The sequence below is a fragment of the Cupressus sempervirens genome, chromosome 1, assembly GCF_028749045.1.
Source record: "Cupressus sempervirens isolate cs-2001-9-10 chromosome 1, ASM2874904v1, whole genome shotgun sequence".
Taxonomy (NCBI): Eukaryota; Viridiplantae; Streptophyta; class Pinopsida; order Cupressales; family Cupressaceae; genus Cupressus; species Cupressus sempervirens.
The window spans coordinates 896763592-896784065 of record NC_143118.1 but is presented as its reverse complement, the minus strand read 5'-3'; the positions used below and the strand labels follow the sequence as shown (position 1 = coordinate 896784065).

Genomic DNA, 20474 nt, shown 5'->3' with positions numbered 1-20474 from the left:
CCATTCAAGCTTCCCGGCTAAAAGTGTTTCTTGCAACGTTGAGATTTGAGCTTTTAAAGTGTTGTTATCATCTGCAAGAGTTTTATTTGTTGCAATTAGCACCTGTATATTGCGGTAACTTTCTTGCTCCTGCCTCTAGGAGCTCCAACCTCCTCTTGGCCCTCAAAAGTTCTTGCACATAAAGATCTGGGCACCAAGCGAGAGGTGTGGAGGTAGGGCTGTAACTGATAGACTCATCGAAGTTATTACTACTATACAGATGACTGTCACCACTTAAGTGTGGAGGAGGGCACATTTTGACTTGTTTATGCAATCTCTGCCCGTGTTTTTGCTTGCCCTATGACCCTTTCATACGAGCAAGTCTACGTTTTAAAATGCCCTTGAACTGTTTAACATTGACCCAGATATATTTTCCTGTCTTGCCAAGTGATGCCATTTTGACTTGCCCTAAATGGTTAGTTTCAAAGTGTACCATAATTTCTTGACCGTTTTTTACCAATGAAATGGTTTGTTTTTCCATGGTTTGCATATCCACCGTTTGTTTTCTCATTTGTGTATCCTCAATTTGTTTTTCCATTGATCAAAAGAAAGAAAGGCGAAACTAAAGTTAACAAGAGCAAATATATAAAACACTACTGAATCTTATTAATCTTCGCACTACTGAATCGGTTTCTTTTTCCAATATCGTGTCTTAAGAATGGGTTTAATCATTGTGGAACGATATTTTTCATTTTTTCAACAGTTTAAGCTGATTTTTGCAAAGGTTTCTGCAAGGACGAGACATTTCTGGCTTTTCAGCTTGCGTGTGTGGCTTCTTCTCCGGAACACATTTATAGTACGATCCTTTACTCTGAGCACGAATCTTTTTATTTTTCTGCACTACTGAATCTGCATTTGAAGGGTTTATCTGTGATGTCAAGCCATTTCCTGCGATTTTTATTCTTTTTCCAATATCGTGCCTTAAAAATGTGTGATTGCCCTACACCTAAAAGTCGACTTATGTCTTTGTGACGATTTTGTTAGGGCCGGTTCAGTTTTTTGTACTCAACGGCAACCAGCGAATGAAAAATATGCAAATCTTGCCGTGAATGCTCTGGCATCAAAACTATAATCGTATTGTTCAAATGAAGAAACGTGAAACTTATAGACATTACCACAATGGTCTGAAAAGGAAACTGGAAAACGGCAAGCGCATGCATTCTAAATCAGAACACTTCTAGTTTAGGGTGTTTGTTTCCAGTATAGTTACAGATACTCAGATACAAGACGTGTCAATAAATACATTTTTAGCGCAGTAAATTGGGCACCACGCGACCTGATTTCCCAACAAATTCCCATGTGAGCGTTGGAGAGCGGCAAGGATGAAGAAGACGATTACGACTAGGCGATTCTTGGCAAGAAGTTTCTTAGCATTTGTGTTTTATAGATAACCAACTAGGCAACCATATATTTCCTGCTGAGAAAAGCACTAAATTTGTGGTCTTGATAGAATCGAGGGCACTCTTTCGCGATAATTTTCACAATAACTCAATATAAAATAGAGGACTACCTGCTTTGAGACACATATTTGTTTGATTGTCAATGGATATATCGCAGCATTGACCGTATTTTCTTCCAAATGAACTTGGAAGAAGCGAAGAAAACTAGAATACGCCCTTACCGGCAGCACAGAAGCTTCGCATGCATGATTGCCTTGATTGACTGGACTTTTAATCATTTAACTCAGCCGGACTTAAGATTCCATTCACACCATCAGATACAAAGCCTAGGATGCCAGAATAGGAATAGGAAAGAAACGAATTGTTTGAGGAAATGCTCAAAAGAGAGCTTGAGGTGTTGATTTATGAATGTGGATATGGAAATCATTATCAATGCATGTGAATCATTTGACTGTATTCCATCTTTGAATGACACATGAACAGTTTAGTATAGCAAAAAAGAGTTGCATATTGGGGAATGGCTTAATCTTGTCTGGGTTTAAAATTACAGCCAAGACACTTCATTATCGAGCCTTTGTAGTCTTGATGATGATGAGGAATGGCCTTCAACACCGCCATGACAGTGTTTAAAGATAAAAAAACGGTGATTTACAAGATACAAAGCAGTGTTCAAGAATGAAAAGGCATGATATGGTGCAAGATTTTGTCACATATAGCAGTGATGTCCATGGAGAAAGGTCAGTGAGAAAGAGAATACCATCATGACAGTGAGCATTTTGTTCAATGAAATAAAAAGAACAGAGGTCTGATATTGTAATGACAGCCAAAACACATTGATATTGCAATGTACATGACAGTGGACGGCAAAGATTCAATAAATTTGCAGAACATCAAACCTAATGCAAAGGATAGTCAATGAATGAAGAACGGGTTAGTCCATCCTGAATTGGAGACAATTTGTCAAATCTTTTCTGAAAATTGAAAAAACTACCTATAACTCTAGAGTTCATAGATAACATTTGCAATTTATTAAACAATACATATCTGATATAATTTTGATTCTCAGTCATCTAAATACATAACAAAATTCGACAGAAAATAGATCTTGCATATCAATTAAACATTGAAAAAATGTAAATACATTTAGAGAAGAAAAGGCATTGTATGAAAAGGGCCAAAATCTAGCTCAAAGGCCTAGAGTGTACTCTAGTTTACAAAGAGCTGAAAAGGACTTCACCTATGACAGTCTTTCTGTATTTAGAATTTAAAGATCACTTTTCTGGCCAGTTCAATGTGTAAATGATCCAGCTCAAGTTGCAGTATAGAAAAAGGCAAATCTTCAAACAGATTGGGAGTAAACAGGGGTGTCAAGGTAGAAATAAATTATTTATAATTTATTCACAAGACCACAAAGGCGCAAGATTATGGGGGTAATTCAAACCATTTTAATTATTTTCAAAAGTGAGGCTTCTCAGCAAATCTTCTAGATTTGTTTTCCCTAGCTAGGTATTATTTATTTTAATATTTGCAATTGAATAGACTGAAAAACAATAACCCCACATGGTTTTATTCATGTACGACCTAAGTTGAATGCAATTTGAAATATAAAATTAAATTGAGACATGCATGAAGGTTCACAACAGCTAGGAAACATGTGTTGATGGTCTCATTTTACCATACAAACGATGTTATATACATATGAAAATGAATTAACTTTCACATTTGTATCTTATTTTTTAAAATACAAAGCAAATTTTGGAACTATGTGCAGCTTCAAACACCGATACAGAAATTAGAAATTCAATTTAATATTTATTTACCTCTGTACACAAGTAACAAATGTTTTCATTGTTGACAAACTGCCAAAGTGAAAACTTCGAATATAAAGATGTGGCTGCAAAAACAGAACAGCTTCATGGGATTAGGATAATCCAAAATCACCCAAATCTAAATGTCTGCACTGGAGATCTTAATGCCATACCTCATTTTTGGTTTATGGACTTTTTAATCCATCTCAGGTTCACTATCACTGCCATACCTCACTTTCGGTTTTTGCATTTTCTCCTCTCACTCACTGTCGCTGTCAGTGATACCCTCTCCTCTCACTCATTGCCTTTTCAGTGAATCTATCAGTCTTTTTTCCTTATTTAGTGATAGTCTATAATGTAAAATTCATTTCCAGCTTACCAATACCTCTTATTTTTCTGTGCTAGTGGGGACTATTGAATAGTAAAAATGAAGTAATAGGTTGACCATTCCTCAAGATCAGACATAACAATGGTTGAGGTCATAGAAGAAGGAACTTCAATCGCAGTATAAAATTTTGACATTGATTCATGTTACTTTCCAAAATTCAAATTTGAAATGCCATCCAATGAATCTAAAAGTTGTAGTTTTGTCATTTGCTGATCAAACACAGTCAACATTTTCATGTTGATAAGTGGCCACTTAACTATTAGTTAAAGATTCCTGTAAAGGGTTAACAAGTTCATGAAGCTTGCTTTAGATGCTTAGGGCTAGGAAGCTTCAGTGTTATTGTTGGACATGCCTACTCAATCATTTTGCCTTTTCTGGTTATATTTGCTATTAAATTCTAAATTTGCAATGGGAATGGGGCTATGCATGTATCTAATTGTTTGTGGATTTTGAGAATCCAACTTCAAATTTTATTGATTTCCAGATTTTTATTTGACCAGAAGAGTAGCATAACAGCACACTCGAGAAAGTCAAATACGAAAAGTTTAATATGCGGAAGAGAGTACAGTAAGTATCAGAAGAATCAAAATCAAAATCAGGCGAAGCATTTCCATATCTAGGTGATCCTGCAAGAGAAGTTGGAGGTGTCTGTACAGGAATCATTGGTATAATTGGATTTACAAGAGCTGCTAGAGCCCTCCCATCAGGTGGACCTAATGGAAGTCGAACTCCCAAATCATGAACCTTCATAGGATGATCTGTTGGGTTGGGAAGAGGAGAAACAAGCATGAATGGTCCTCACTGCTCATCAAAGACTACATCACAACTGTACATGGGATGAGATGTCTCAATGTCAATTAAGTGATAGGCTTTGTGAAGACTATTGTATCCAACATGCATGAGTTTCTGGCTCTTGGCATCCAACTTGGTATGTGACACATCAGGGATCCAAACAAAGGTAAGAGAGCCAAAAACCTTTAGGTGATTGATTTTGGGCTTGCGACCTGACCAGGCCTCTTCTGGAGTCTTACCTTTGATCATTATAGTGGGTGACTAGTTCAAATATTGGGGGGGGGGTGGGTAACTTTATTCTAATGAATTCTCTAGCTTTTTTGATATTCATGGCATCAAGCGCCAATTAACCACACACCACACACCACAACACAACACAACAGCGTAGTTGAACATTGGAATAGAACAATCATTGAGATGGCTCGATCCATGCTTGATAATAGACATGTTTTGGAGAAGTTTTGGGTTGAAGTAGTTTGCACTGCAATTTACCTTTTGACCCGGTCACCCACTATAGCGATCAAAGGTAAGACTCCGAAAGAGGCCTGGTTAGGTCGCAAGCCCAAAATCAGTCACCTAAAGGTTTTTGGCTCTCTTACCTTTGTTTGGATCCTTGATGTGTCACACACCAAGTTGGATGCCAAGAGCCAGAAACTCATGCATGCTGGATACAATAGTCTTCATAAAGCCTATCACTTAATTGACATTGAGACATCTCATCCCATGTATAGTTGTGTAGTCTTTGATGAGCGGTGAGGACCATTCATGCTTGTTTCTCCTCTTCCTAATCCAATAGATCATCCTATGAAGGTTCATGATTTGGGAGTTCGACTTCCATTAGGTCCACTTGATGGGAGGGCTTTAGCAGCTTTTGTAGATCCAGTTATAGCAGTGATTCTTGTACAGACACCTCCAACTTCTCCTGCAGGATCACCTAGATATGCAAATGCTTCACCTGATTTTGATTTAGATTCTTTTGATGAGGAACTTGATCACAGAGCCTCTCTTGATACTAATGTTGGTCCTTCTCTTCGGCCTAAGTGGTGGGCTAAGACACTTGCTAATTTTCGAGATGAATGGGAGAACTACTCTGAAAAGAGCAAACCTATAGAGAATTATTTTTTCTCTCATGGCCAACATTCACAGTGTGTTTGAACCTCAGGCATACTTCGAGGGTAAAGGAATTCCAGAGTGGGAACAAGGCATGACATCTAAACACTAAAGCCTGCTGAAGCATCACACCTGAGTCTTTCATGATCTTCCACCAGGGAAGAAACCCTTTGGTTGCAAATGGCTCTACAAAATAAAATACAAGTCTAATGGTACTTTGGATAAGTACAAAACTTGTTTAGTTGTGAAGTGCTTTTCTCAGCGTCAAGGCGTTGATTATAGGGAGGCCTATTAGATTAGATGAACACTATTAGATTAGTTCTAGCCATGGCATCACAATTTGGTTGGAAGGTCCATTAGATGGATATCAAGAGTGCTTTCCTGAATGGTGACCTACAAGAAGAGGTCTACATGATGCAACCTCTTGGTTTCAAGGTTGCTAGTAAAGAACACCAGGTTCTTAGATTGATGAAAGCTTTCTATGATTTGAACCAGGCCCCTAGGGCATGGTACATGAAAATTAATAAGTACCCCAATGATCAAGGCTTCCAAAGGAGTTCTTTAGACTCAAATTTGTACATCGAGACTAATGACGATGACATCATCCTTTTGGTCATTTATGTAGATGATTTGATCATCATTTGTAGTTCAACATCTTTGATTTAGGGAATCAAACAAAGTTTATGCTAGTCTTTTGATATAATTGATCTTGGGTTCATGCATTATTGCCTAGGTGTTGAGGTTCGATCTTCTGGTATGTTCATTTCTCAATCCAAACATCCTAGGGTTGTGTCAGACAAGTTTCGTATGGAGGATTGCAAGCCTACATCTACACTCATGGAGAAAGGTCTGCAGTTATCTGCTAAGTCTAATTCTCCTCCAGTTGATGATACTACATATAGGTGATTAGTAGGCAACCTCATCGACTTCTCTGCTACTAGACCTGATATAAGCTTCGCAGTCAGCTACATCTCACGCTTTATGGCAACTCCCAAAGCTGATCATTGGATGACAACAAAGCATGTGCGTCGTTATGTAAAGAGCACTATAGATTACTAACTTCTTTACTCTCAGAGATCTAATGCTAAACTTAGCGGGTTCACAGATTCAGATTGGGCAGGTTTTGTTGACGATAAAAAGTCAACTTCTAAACGCATTTATTTTGGGATCCAGTGCCATCACATGTACCAGTAAGAAGCAATTGGAAGTTTCTTTCTCCTCTACAGAGGGACAATTAAGGCACGTTGTGAAGTTGTTTGGCTTCGTTGGATGCTTGGGGATATGTGGATGTCACGTGTAGGACCAATCACTTTGTTTGTTGATAATGAAGGCATTATCAAGTTAGTGCGGAATCAACTCTTCCGAGAACGAACCAAGCATGTGGATGTTCACTGTTACTACATATGACAATTGGTTGAAGACAAGACAATAGACTTGTAGTATGCTCCTATAGTGGATCAGACTGCATATATTCTCACCAGGCCTCTTGGTCTAGATAAGTTTGTCAAATTTAGAGGACAACTTTGTGTAGTGGACATGTTAATCATTAAGGGAGGGTATTACGATAATAGATAGTTTCTATTTCTATTTAATGGTTATCTATTGTAATCTATTGTAAATATTAGAATCTTTCTAATATTTAGTTAGCTCTTAGTTAAGTGTTAGGTAGAATAGAATGCTTCTATTCTTGACAATCGTTTCCTAAGGAAAGATCGTTTATTCTTTTGTATATATTGATCTATTAATCACTTATAACAGCAAGCAATTATTTTACCAATTACTTCTTGTAATAAGACCTACTTCAACTATGTACAACAAACTTGAGTGAGCAAAACTCAAAAGACCTAAATACATACAAAATCTAACATGATTTCTCAAAATGTTTAACAATGGCATAATTCATGGTTTGAAGTCTTGTGAATTTGTCCCTATTAAAAAACTACATCATGCAAAATCAACAATTAAGGTAATTCATTAGATTCATGATCTAACGCAAATTGTCTTTCCTAGATCTCCATAATCAAATTGATAACCTTCAAAAGTATGGGTAGGGAAAGAAACAACTTGGTGTGCTTTGTCTTTGGATGGAAGTTCCTGTTTACTGTCCATAGGTTTAGGAGTTTGAAGTTGAAGATGTATCATTTCACTCGCATCAACATCATATTTGTGAGTGAGCATGGCATGCTCAAACTAGAATTTAGGTACATGAAATATTTCTCCAATTTGTCTATCTTCATGTTGCATCAACCATGCATCCTTGTGCAGCTTCGAAAGCATATCTTAAAAAACAAGGCCTCCTTGATAGGTTGGTCTTCATTTGCTTCCCCAAGTTTTGCGTCAAACACAATTTGCATACGTAGCAACGACTCAAATTGTTCTACATTCTTTACTTCTACTGCGATAACTTGCTCATCATTGAACATATCTATTTGTCTAATCTCTCCAAGGATTCTTGGAGTTTCATTTCTTTATTTTGGATCTTCCTTTTTGACTTTCACTCCAGTGTGTTCTTCTTTTGATGCAATACATGAAAAGTCATCCTTTATTGCAATATCTTGATTATTAGGCTCAAATAATGCTATCTTCTTTACCATCAAATGATGTTGTCATACGTCCTTTGGATGACTGATAATCTAAACTGGTAGTTGACTTGCATGATGACATCTTGGCATGATGGTCATGTGAACTCTGAATGCAACACATGTATTCAAAACCAATAAGGGAGCAAAATTTTTTCTATACATCCATTTGTCTCAACTCTTAATCCCTTCTTCATCTTGTCTTTGAGTCCATAATTTGATTCTGGTCATATGCAACTACTACTGGTTTATGTACTTGCGACAAAGAAACTCACTGTTGTAAAGCTGATTCCATCCTTGACAAAAATATCAAACTATGCATCTGCTCATGCTTGGTGGTGTTATGGGTTCTACACCCTCCTGGTAATGCAAATTGAGCCAAATTTTGTGGATGTAACCTTCCATTCAAATCCCACCAAATCGGAAGAATATCAGCTCGATGATTGTCCTGATAACAAGAACCATAAAACAACTTTCCATACATTGAGAAATCTTTTCTTTATTTTTATTTTTTTTGATTTTTCCAGTATAACACGGGGACTCGCACCCCCTTCCAAACCTCAAAGTACCTATCCCTAAGACATACCCGCACCAGGTGCTTGAATACCCAAGTACCCCCACCTCCGCCATTCTGCAACCATGCTGCCATTGGGATAGGTACTTGAATATCTATTTGATTTTTGATTGTTGAATGTTACTATTGGGTATGTAAAATCTTACTATGTTCAATGTTCAATAGTTCTAGCTCATGTTGCAATTTTGCTATGTTAAATTATTTTAATTTGCTATGTTCTATTGAAACATCATTTCATAACTAGCATTTCAAGTTCTATGTGTATACTATACAACACCCCTCCCTGCCCTGTCCTCCCCTTGCCGTCGTCCCCTTGCCGTCCCCAAAATGAGGTCCATTTTCCCTGAGTCCCGAAAACTCGTTCCGACGTCTTGTCGTCCCAACGTACCCCAGTATTGGGGTAACATTGGATTTTTCAAAATTATTTGGATTTTTTTCTTTTTTTTTTGAACTTCCTTTTGATTGTAACATAAAATAGATGTAACGTATCTTTGATTCAATGCTTGGAAGCTGATTCTGGTTAGAAGATGCCTATCTATGATAATTCTGTTCGTAGCTTCGGGAATGACCTAAAACATGCCCTCCTTTTAGTGCCAATTCAGTTGAGGCATGATGATGGAGGAGCTGTCTGTAATACCCTCTCAAATCTTTATTGGAAAATCATTGAGTTTGTCCAACTGAATGAATTTAAGCCCTCCTAGCTCCAATTCTCTTGAGACGTGATGATGGAGGAGCTCACTATAATACTCTCTCAAATCTTTATAGGAACTCTCTCAAATCTTTATAGGAAAATTGTTGACTTTGTCCAACTGAATGAATTCATGCCCTCCTAGAGTTGTTGATGTGTGTTTTTCGACACTCGCCAACACAGTGTAAAATACCAAGTATTCTATTCTTTATTAAAAGACAAATACTTTATATGTTGAGCAATGCAAATCTGTGTGATTAAATTATGCAACCCCCAGGTTTACATTGCGAACACGTGACATTGAATTGGATAGAGACTCAGTGAATTCAATGTCATGTTGTTGGTAACACATAAAGGGACTTACACAATCCTTCATAGATTTAATCAACTATTTTCCTTCAAAGCTATTGTAACTTGAATAGTAAACTAACTTGAACTTCAAAAAGGTATAAAAAAGATAGGTGTTTAGAGAAATCTAATCCAACACCTAAGGACAATTCAGATGAATGAATTCCTTAATCAAATTTTGCCTTGCCATAAGAATACAACTAAACAAAACTATTGCAATCTCTAAAGGTGATGAAGGATTTTTATATTTTCAATCTCCAAAGGTGATAAAGGATTTTCATATTGTAAACATTCATCCCAATATCTAATACTGGTACAATTCAATTGAACATCCATAGTCAAACTAATGCTTGATGAGGTAACCATACACTACAATATGCAATCAATAAACAGCAAAAGTCATGAAACAAGGAATTCAACATAAATTTCCACCATAGTTACACCGCCCTGGGGGATCCTAGAATGGAGGGACAAGTTTCTTGGACGGGGGATAGATGGGCCTTAATTTGGGGACAGTGGGGGAATGGTGACGGGGGACAGGGGGATATTGTATGTATATTATAATATACATATGGTACTTAAAATGCTAGTTATGAAAATATGTATTGCAATATAAGATATAAAGATGTAAAAGAATAAATACTTGAACTTTGCATTGAATTAGAATATTGAACATAAATAGTCAAATCAGCAAATAGTCAACATGGAGACATCCTTCATTGTTGATGGAGGTGGTGGAATTCAGTGGTGCTGTTGGGGATGGAGGGACGGAGTCCCCAAGTCTCCGGTGCGTCCTTGTCTTTGGGACATAGGGCAAAGGGGGGGGGGGGGGACGCGTCCTTGTTTTACTATAAATTCCACATTTCTCTTTTAAGATCAATGAAATTCAACTAAAACTTGAGAGGTAGAAACCATACAAAATAAAGAAAGAACACACAAAGATCTGTCTTATCTTCAATGAAAATTTTATAGTGATTTCGACATAGTCTTGGCAACAATTTTTGATCTCCTAGTGCTACTTTTCATCTAATCTAATGACTTTACTTACAATGAGGTCAAACCTTTTATACACCTTTCAATTAGAAATTTAGGGCCCAGATTAATTCTAAATCAACCACCAAGATAATTCCACGAAACCCTAATTGGGGAAGGTACAACTACTACCTACAAACATTAAATGCCAACTAATGAAAATTTAGTATCTTCCAAGGACAAATAGGAAAACTAAATGCCATAAGGGATCACAACAAACTATCTTCTAGGAATATGTGCCTCTTGATAGAAACATTGATGAACTTGGCCATGATGATGTTGAGCTCCTTCATTGGTGGACTTTGAATTATTTGATTGGCTGAAGATGAGTGGGTGCCATCTCAGCATGCATATCTTGTTATCTTGCACACTTCATCACCAAGAAGAGCTATCTCGTGATAGCCAACATTATCTTTCCAACTTTCATTAGCTCTTTTGAAACTAACTACTTCCTATGATCAATTGGGATGGTTTGTTTGCCCAAATTGCTTCATCTCCATGAAATCCTTTATGTTGTTATATCTTTACTTGGCATTCTTGATCATCTTCTTCTTCTTTAATGACTTTATGTCTTGGATGTTATCTTGTCGTGAGCTTCTTGTAGTAATTGAGTCCTTCATTTTGATAGGTTAATGCGACTCTCTTCATTTGTAAAGTTATCCTTTATTGATCTTGAATTCCTTCTTCAAGTGTCTTGTTCTTGTTAAGTTCTTAATCATAAGGCAGTCCTCTTGACCGTTTTGATGTAAGCTTGCCATCCTCCTTACTTGGATACGCTTGACCTTGATTTCCCTTGCATTGTTGAACCTTCCATCCACCTCTTCATTCTCCATGTTCTTTCATTCTTTGCATTAAGCTTGTTCCTTGACCTTGATCTTCTTGTTATTGAAGGCAAAGATATTCTCTTCCATCACTCTGCTTCATTCCATAGCTTCCTTAATCTTCCTTGCATCAATTTTGAAAAGAAAGAGAACACTTTGAATCATAAATCCCAAAGTAAAAAGGAATGCAAGAAGATTGAGAATCCTAGAATTTGTTGTAAAACTTGATAGTTTGATATTAAACAATGGAGATGAAGTATTGTTAAATAGAATAGTACAAGACAATCCTTCTACAGGAAACAATCATTATTTGAATACAAAAAAAGAAAAATACTAAACTCACCAAAGGCAACCATTAGAAACATTACGTTATTATCTTAATAACCTCCCTAAATGGTCATTGTACAAACTACCCTACAAAAGACAATCTGCAAATCGCTGCCCTCTTCTCATCAGAACAATTTGAGACATGAGCTTGTTGCTAAGCCCCTCCTTTAAAACCACAAACCAACCAACTTGATGTTTGGAAACAAAGGGATCACTCCCTCTTGCCAGGGACACACCGATATCAAACAAAACAACAATCTTTAGGAAAAATCGACATACCCTCATGCAAAGTGTTGCCCTAGCAACTGTAGGTGCAACTCATAATAGTTGCAAGAAACCATGATTTTTGTGGAAAAAATTGAAAAAACCCTTAAAGTTTTTCTTTTCCTCGAAAAAATTTAAAAAAATTCGAGAACAACAACTCCAGTCATATTTTTCCTGGGAAAAACGTAAATACCTAGAAACAATTTATGAGGATAAATTGAGAAAACAAACGCAAATTTTTATGAGAAAAATCAATCAAATTGGAGATAAATTATAATAGAAAACTTCATTTTTGAGGGAAAAAGGAAAAACCCTTTTACATATTATTGATTTTAGAGGCAAAAATTGAACAAAACCCACAATAATTTTTTCTGGACAAAAATCATAAGAACTTCCCAAATTTGTTTAAAGGAGAAAATGATGAAACCCACAATATATTTTTTAGGACAATTTTTTAAAAATCTAACATGATTTTTAAAGGGAAAAAACTATTAAAACCCGCACACTAACTTTTTAAGGACAAAAATTAGAAAACCCACTTTAATTTTTTAAGGGACAAAATTACAAACCTAGACATCCTTCATTGTAGAAGGCACAAACACCCACAAACAACCATGAAATCCTAGGGCAAGTGGAATTAAAAGCCGAGATTTTTTAAAAATCACAAAAACCCTTTGCATGTAGTACTGAAAAATTCATGCATGCAAAAACAACTCCATCTGCACTGGTTGGAGAAATCACCTCCGTTTAGCAGGTCATGAGCATAGAAAGTTCCAAAATCTCACTGCATGGCATGAACAAGAGAAAAAGGAGGACAAAAATCACAGATGTGGATGGGAACAATATTTGGACGACTTTGCGTGGGTAAGGAAGCCCTACTTGTGGGTAGAGAAAACACATAGTCGTCACCAAACTTCTCACCTGCCAAAAATGATGCAGTGAATATTCATGGAAAAACCTAAAAGCCCTAGGTTGCACGAGTTGAATCGACCCTAAAATCCGTGTGCACATTGTAGGAAAAGAAACAGGCTTCTTGCAAAACGTGGATAAAAAGAAAATGCTGACTAACAAGAATCAAACCTGGTCTATCCAAGAACAACCTAAAAACAAAATGGCTTGGGCTTATGAAAACACAACAGAATTCAGGTTGTGCAAAAAAAAATCACTGCGAAAAATGACCGTGATACTTCAAGATGACACCAAACACCTTTCAGAAAACTGTAAAAAAAAAGCATCAATTCCTTGAAAAGAAAGGCTTGAATTTGCACAAAAGGGCATCCCAAAATCCTAGAGCTCCATTGCCAGGGAGTTAGACCGATATCTGCTCCCACTCTGTTATAATATTATAAAATTTGATAGTTTGATATTAAATTATGGTCTTTAGGTAGTAAAGTACGAGACAATGTTTCTAAATCAAACAAGACAATGTTTCTAAATCAAACAATTGTTAATTGAATACAAAATAGAAGAAAATAAAACTTACTAAAGATGACCATTAGAATATTACATTATTATCCAGTGTTACCCAGGGACGTGTCCGCAATATATTTTCAGCCATCCTCGTCTCGGAAACATCTCGGAGACGTTGGGACACCTAGGCGACCGTTGACTTTGACTTTTAGAACAAATAAAAGACTTTGACTCAAAGTAATACAAATTTGGCTTATGAATTCTGCTGATTCTTATATTTTAAGGTTCTATTATGTATAAGTGCTTGCTTTATCCATGTTTTCATATAAATTAATTTTCCGTATTGTTATCTATGAAATGGCATAGAAAATATGATCAACAATTCATAAAAATTGCTCCACAAAACCCTTCCTACTATCTGGAAACTTCATTTTCAATTGGAACATGAAGTTTCAAGTCTGGAAATTGCTCAGATGCAGAAGGAAATTGTTGAAATCTGCATGTATCTTGTTTGTACTTTTTTCAAAATTTATCTCATCTCAACTTTTTCATCATTCTTCAACTCTTAACTTGTCTTTGAATCTGATTTGCAATCTTGATTTCACTCAAGAATCTGATTACCTTGGTTAAATTTGCACCTTCCTTCTGTAACTCACCTCTGCAATTTGACCTCAACTCCTGATCTGCCACCAAGTTGCTTGCAATGTAATGGATTGACGAAGGAAGCTGAATCTTGGTCTTGCATTTACGGGTGCTAATCTTCCCCGTACTTCAACATGCCGCATCTCTTCCTCTGCCTTTTGCAGTACAATGTTAGGAAATGCATAATGCCATAAAATGAGGATGAAAAAACACTCAGATATTTATGCAAATTTCCTCTAAAAGGTTATATCTTTTCAGTTTTTAACATGAACATTTTCCTCCATTCATTCATTGCCTGGCTTGCATTTGATTTTCATGTACTAAATCCACACCTATTCAGATATGTATGTAAATTGCTTGCATTTCCTTTAAAACATTATCTCTTTTCAGTCTTTAACAAGAACACTTTCCTTCATTCATTCATTGCCTAGCTTGCATTTGATATTCATATACTAAATCCACACTTATTTCTAAATTTGTTACTCTTGTTTTGGCCTTGCTTTGTGATCTCAGCTTTTGAAATTGCTTTGAATGACGTCTTGCCTGATTTTCTTATATGGTGCCTCTAACTTAAATTGCTATCTGCTGACTTGGTCTACCTACTATCACGTTCGCCCTTGGAAACCTATGTTTCTCCTTTAAATGGCTGACCTAGTAGGCATTTGAAACTCTGATTTTTCATTTAGGGCAAGTTGACTTCTTTTAGTGTTTTTTTTTTGGTATTTTAAAATTACTTTACCCCTTGGGCATAAATCAAGATTTCAGATGGAATTTATGGCGGAAATGTGAGCCTTAGTTGTATTCTAGGGTATAGATTCATGTTTTAGCTGGATTTTAAGGTGGAAATTCATATTTTAGCTTGTCTCTCCAAGGGAAAATCAAACTTCAGCCAAAATTCATGCTTTTAAAGCTGGATTTTCCAATGGAAATTTAACTTTTAGCTGGACCATTCGAAGGAAATTTGATTCTAAGCTGTAATTCCTTAAAATTTTAGCAGAATTGTGAAGCTTTTGAGCTGGAGTTCCATCTCACACAAGGATTTTGCTTTTCCACTAAAGCTTTTTGAGTTTTTTAACTGGAAGAATTCCTAATGTTATTTAAGAACTTTTCTTGTTTGGAACTCATTGGATGTTTTTTTAGCAAGGATTTTTTCTTATTTTTGAGTCTTCCGACTAGGGGGTTTTTCAGCACAATGATGTAAATGAATTTTGATTTCAATCACTGAGCAAAAAGTGATGATTTGGTTGAGTTGTGGTAGTAAAAGTACATGTTCTAAAAAAAATGAATTTGTTGTCATATATATGTAACTAGGAAACACAAATTGTCCTGCATGTTCTACGTTAGGTATTGTCCTCCCATAGTAATTCATATCGTTTGAGCTAAAGAATGCTAAAAGCCTTTTCAAATTTCCTGAATGGGGGATGTTGTGAATGTGTCAAGTATTATGGTAAATTGATGATGTTGTAGTTGTATTAAAAAAGGAAATGAAAGCTTCTTATATAGATTTACAAAGACCATGTTTCTTACAGAAACAATTGTGAACTAAAGACAGAAATATTACGATGTAATTGGTAAATATTTGCTTGTTATTAGCAGAGACCAAGAGGTCTATATATACAAAAGAATGAAACGATGTTTACTTGGGAAATGATCGTAAAGATTAGAAACATTCTATTCTAGCTAAAAGGAAGCTAAAGAAAACTACAGACTAACTAATATTAGAAACATTCTAATATTTACAATAGATTACAAATAGATAGCCATTAACTAATAATAGAAGCTTATCTATTATAGTAATACCCTCCTTGAATGGTTTATCTATCCACAACACCAAGCTGTTATCTGAATTTAACATACTTATCATGATCTAAGAGGCTTAATGAGAATGTCTGCAGTCTGATTTGTGGTAGGAACATATTGCAAGTCTATTGTTCCGTCTTCAACCAGTTGTTGTAAGTAGTGATAATGAACATCAACATGCTTGGTTCATTCATGGAAGACTGGATTCCGTGCTAACTTGATAACGCCCTTGTTATCAACAAACAAAGTGGTCAGTCCTGTTGCTGACATCTGCATATCCCCAAGCATCTGACGAAGCCAAACAACGTCACAACCTGCCTTGACTGTCCATTTGTATTTGGCCTCTGTAGAGGAGAGAGAACTGCCTGCTTCTTCTTATGGGTCCATGTGACGACACCTGATCCCAAATTGAACACATATCCAAAAGTTGACCTTTTATCGTCGACAAAGCCTACCCAATCTGAATCTGTGAATCCACTGAGTCTAGGATTAGAACTTCGAGAATAAAGAAGTCCAAAATTTGTAGTGCCCTTCCAATAAAGAAGCACACGCTTTGTTGGCATCCAATGATCAACCTTAGGAGCTGTCATAAAATGTGAGATGTAGCTGACTGCGAAGCTGATATCAAGCCTAGTAGCAGAGAGTTAGATAAGGCTGCCTACTAGTTGCTTGCATGTAGTAGCATCAACGGGAGGAGAATCAGACTTGGCTAATAACTTGAGACCTTTCTCCATGGGTGTAGATGCAGGCTTGCAATTCTGCATACGAAATTTGTCGAATAGAGCACTGACGTATTTGGACTAAGAGATGAATATACCAGAAGACTGTTGCCAAACCTCAACACCGATTTAATAATGCATGAGCCCAAGGTTAGTCATATCAAAAGATTGGCATAAATTCTGGTTGATTCCCTGAATCAAAGATGTCGAACTACCAGTGATGATCAAATCATCCACATAAATATCCAGAAGGATGATGTCACTGTCAGTAGTCTTGATGTACAAATTTGAGTTTGGAGAACTCCTCTGAAAGCCTTGATCATTGAGGTACTTATCAATTTTCATTTACGCTTCAAGCCATAGAGAGCTTTCACTAATCTGAGAACCTGATGTTCTTTACTGGCAACCTTGAAAGTAGGAGGTTGGGTCATGGAAACCTCTTCGTGGAGATCATCATTCAGGAAAGCACTCTTATTGTCCATCTGATAGATCTTCCAGCCAAACTGTGCTACCATGGTTAGGACTAATTTGATTGTGCTCATCTTTGCAGTAGGGGGAAAGGTCTCCTCATAATCAATACCCTGAAGTTGAGAAAAGCCCTTTGCAACTAAACAAGCTTTGTACTTATCCAAAGTACCATCAGATTTGTATTTGATTTTGTAAACCCATTTGTAGCCAATGGGTTTCTTCCTTGGTGGAAGATCAAAAAGGACCCAGGTGTTATTCTTTAGCAGGATCTGGTGTTCAGATGTCATGCCCTGTGCCTACTCTAGAATTCCTTTAGCCTAAGAGTATGTTTGAACATAGCAGGATCTGGTGTTCAGATGTCATGCCCTGTTCTTACTCTAGAATTCATTTAGCCTTAGAGTATGTTTGAGGTTCAAACACACTATGAATGTTTCCCATGAGAGCAAAGTTAATAGAATCTGTAGGTTTACTCTTTTTCCGAGTAGTTCTTCCATCAATGAGCTTATCATCACGAAGATCAGCAAGTGTCTTAGCCTACCACTTAGGCCGGAGAGGAGAATGACCAACATTAGTATCAGGAGATGCTCTATAATTAGGTTCCTCATTTGAAGAATTTGGGCCAAATTCAGGTGAAGCATCTACAAATCGAGGTGATCTTGTAGGAGAGGCTAGAGGTGTTTGTATAGGGATCACTGTATAATTGGAGCTGCAAGAGCTACTAGAGCCCTCCCTGTAGGTGGACCTAATGTAAGTCTAACTCCCAAATCACGAGCCTTAATAGGCTGGTTTGTTGGATCAGGAACAAGAGAAACAAACATGAATGGTCCCCGCTGCTCATCAAAGACTACATCATTACTGTACATGAGATGAGATGTCTTAGTGTCAATCAAGCGGTAGGTGTTGTGAAGACTACTGTATCTAGCAAGCATGAGTTTTTGACTCTTGGCATCCAACTTGGTGCGGGATGCATCTGTTGACGGTAAATTCTATAGTGTAGCCGACAGGTAGAATAGTATCCAAATGGGCGCATGACGCTTGAGTCACCCCTTTGGAAAGGTATATGTACACCATCCGAAATGGACTTTGGATCATTGTTGTAATAATTGTATTCGGATTGTAAGCATTGAGTGCATATTCCATATATGAATAAATTATCCATTCTGTGTTGTATCGTGCTATACTACATGCGTTAAGTATCTTTACCTTGTATGATAAACATTTGATGCTGTTGCAGACACAGGAGGTTGGGCAGACATAGGCTGAGGGACTACTGCATAGTGCTATTGAGCGTATGGCGGAAGCAGTAGAGAGGGCTATGGGTGTGCAGCAGGAACATTCAGTAGCATGGGAAGTAGGGATGAGAGAGGCATTCCTTGCTGATGTAGTAGCTCTAGCTTCTCGGGCCTGCCATGTGTTAGCTTTTGCAGAGACTCAGGGGTTGGACTCAGTAGTGACGGAGCTGGAGGGAGTAATATCCTTTATGAGATTAGGATGCTCGAATGCCTTTACAGTCTGTTTTGAGGAGCAGGGATGGCCGGATGTGGAGATTGCAGAGATGCGACAGGACTGGGCCACGACGAGAGATCCTGGTATGGAGAGCCGAGTAGAGGCTTTGACTCACGAGATAGTGAAGTTACACAGGGGGGTGTATTACACTCTTTGAAGGAGCCAGGCAGATCAGGGAGCAGCTGAGAGGGCTCAGGAGGAGTCAGTTGCAAGGTTAGCCACAGAGAGGGCAGCCTGGGAATCCGAGAGGGCAGTCCTGTTAGACAAACAAAGTCAACTACAAAAGTTGGTAGCGGAAAAGGAACAAGTAGCAGCAGAGAAGGAGAAAGAACTGGGAGAGATTACAGGGATGATGCAATCAGCTTTAGAGCTTCAGATGGAGGCAGAAGTAGAAGTGAAGGTTAGGAAAGAGCAAGTCTACAAGCTATGGACGAAGCTGAACGATGCCAGGGACGCATCCCTCTGATTAATATTTATGCATTGATGTACTAGTGGGTTATTTTTGAGTTTTGTTGTATTGTTGTCCAAAGATGACTTTTCTTTTGGGGGGGATGATGTTGTCGGTAAATTCTATAGTGTAGTTGACAAGTAGAATAGTATTCGAACGGGCGCGTGACGCTTGAGTCACCCCTTTGGAAAGGTATATGTACACCGTCCGAAATGGACTTTGGATCATTGTTGTAATCATTGTATTCGAATTGTAAGCATTGAGTGCATACTGCATATATGAATAAAGTATCCATTCTGTGTTGTATCGTGCTATACTACATGCGTTAAGTATCTTTACCCTGTATGGTAAACAGCATCAGGGATCCAAACAAAAGCAAAGGAGCCAAAAACATTCGAGTGACTGATTCTGGGCTTGTGACTTGACCATGCCTCTTTCGAAGTCTTACCTTTGATCGCCACTGTGGGTGACCGGTGCAAAAGATAAACCGCAGTGTTAACTGCTTCTGCCTAGAACTTCTTCGGAACATGTCTGTGTTCGAGCATGGAGTGAGCCATGTCAGTGATTGTTCTGTTCCGACGTTCAAGGACACTGTTTTGTTGTGGTGTGTGGGGTGTGGTTAACTGACATTTGATGCCATCATTATCCAAGAAGCTAGAGAATTCATTAGAAAAAATCCTCCCACCATTGTTTGACCTAAGAGTAATAATAGATATCCCACTCTTTTTCAACGAAAAGTTTAAACTTCTGAAAGACAAGAAATGCATCTGATTTCTTCTTCAGAAAATATACCCACATTTTTCTATTGAAATCATCAACAAAAAACATAAAATACTTGAACCCAAGAGCAAAAGGAGTAGCCATAGGGCCACAAATATTGGCATGAACAAACTGAAGTACTTGAGAAGCTCGCCATGAATTGCCATTGGTGAAAGATGTGCGATGTTGCTTCCCAGCCTGGCATGCACCACAAACTCCAAGTTGCCGAGTTCGAATCTCTGGCAAACCAAGGACAAGCTCTTCCCGAGCAAGTTGAGAGAGATAATGCACATTTAAGTGCCCATACTGCTGATGCCAAAGTGTGCTAACAAAAGACCGCGGAGCAGCCATAGCTAAGTCTCGAGAATCACCATAATCAGTAAGTTGGAAAAGACCATGATCCTCAAGACCCACTACAACAATAGACTGAGTCGCCCTATCAGTGATAGTACACTGATGTGAACTGAAGGTGACATCCAACTGTGGAGAATGTCGCAGCAAATGACTGACTGAGAGTAGATTTAGTTCCATCCCTGGTATATAGTATGCATC

General features: G+C 37.5%; 1 protein-coding gene across 1 annotated transcript in view; it reads left to right on the top strand.

Annotated features, from left to right (window-relative positions):
• The first annotated feature begins 697 nt into the window (after positions 1–697).
• LOC149580748 (tubulin-folding cofactor A-like) overlaps positions 698–20474 on the top strand; it is a 33442-nt gene continuing 13665 nt past the window's right edge. Inside the window, exon 1 of the mRNA XM_089793367.1 lies at positions 698–835. The gene's annotated coding sequence lies outside the window, so the exon portion shown is untranslated. The remainder of the gene's footprint in view (positions 836–20474) is intronic.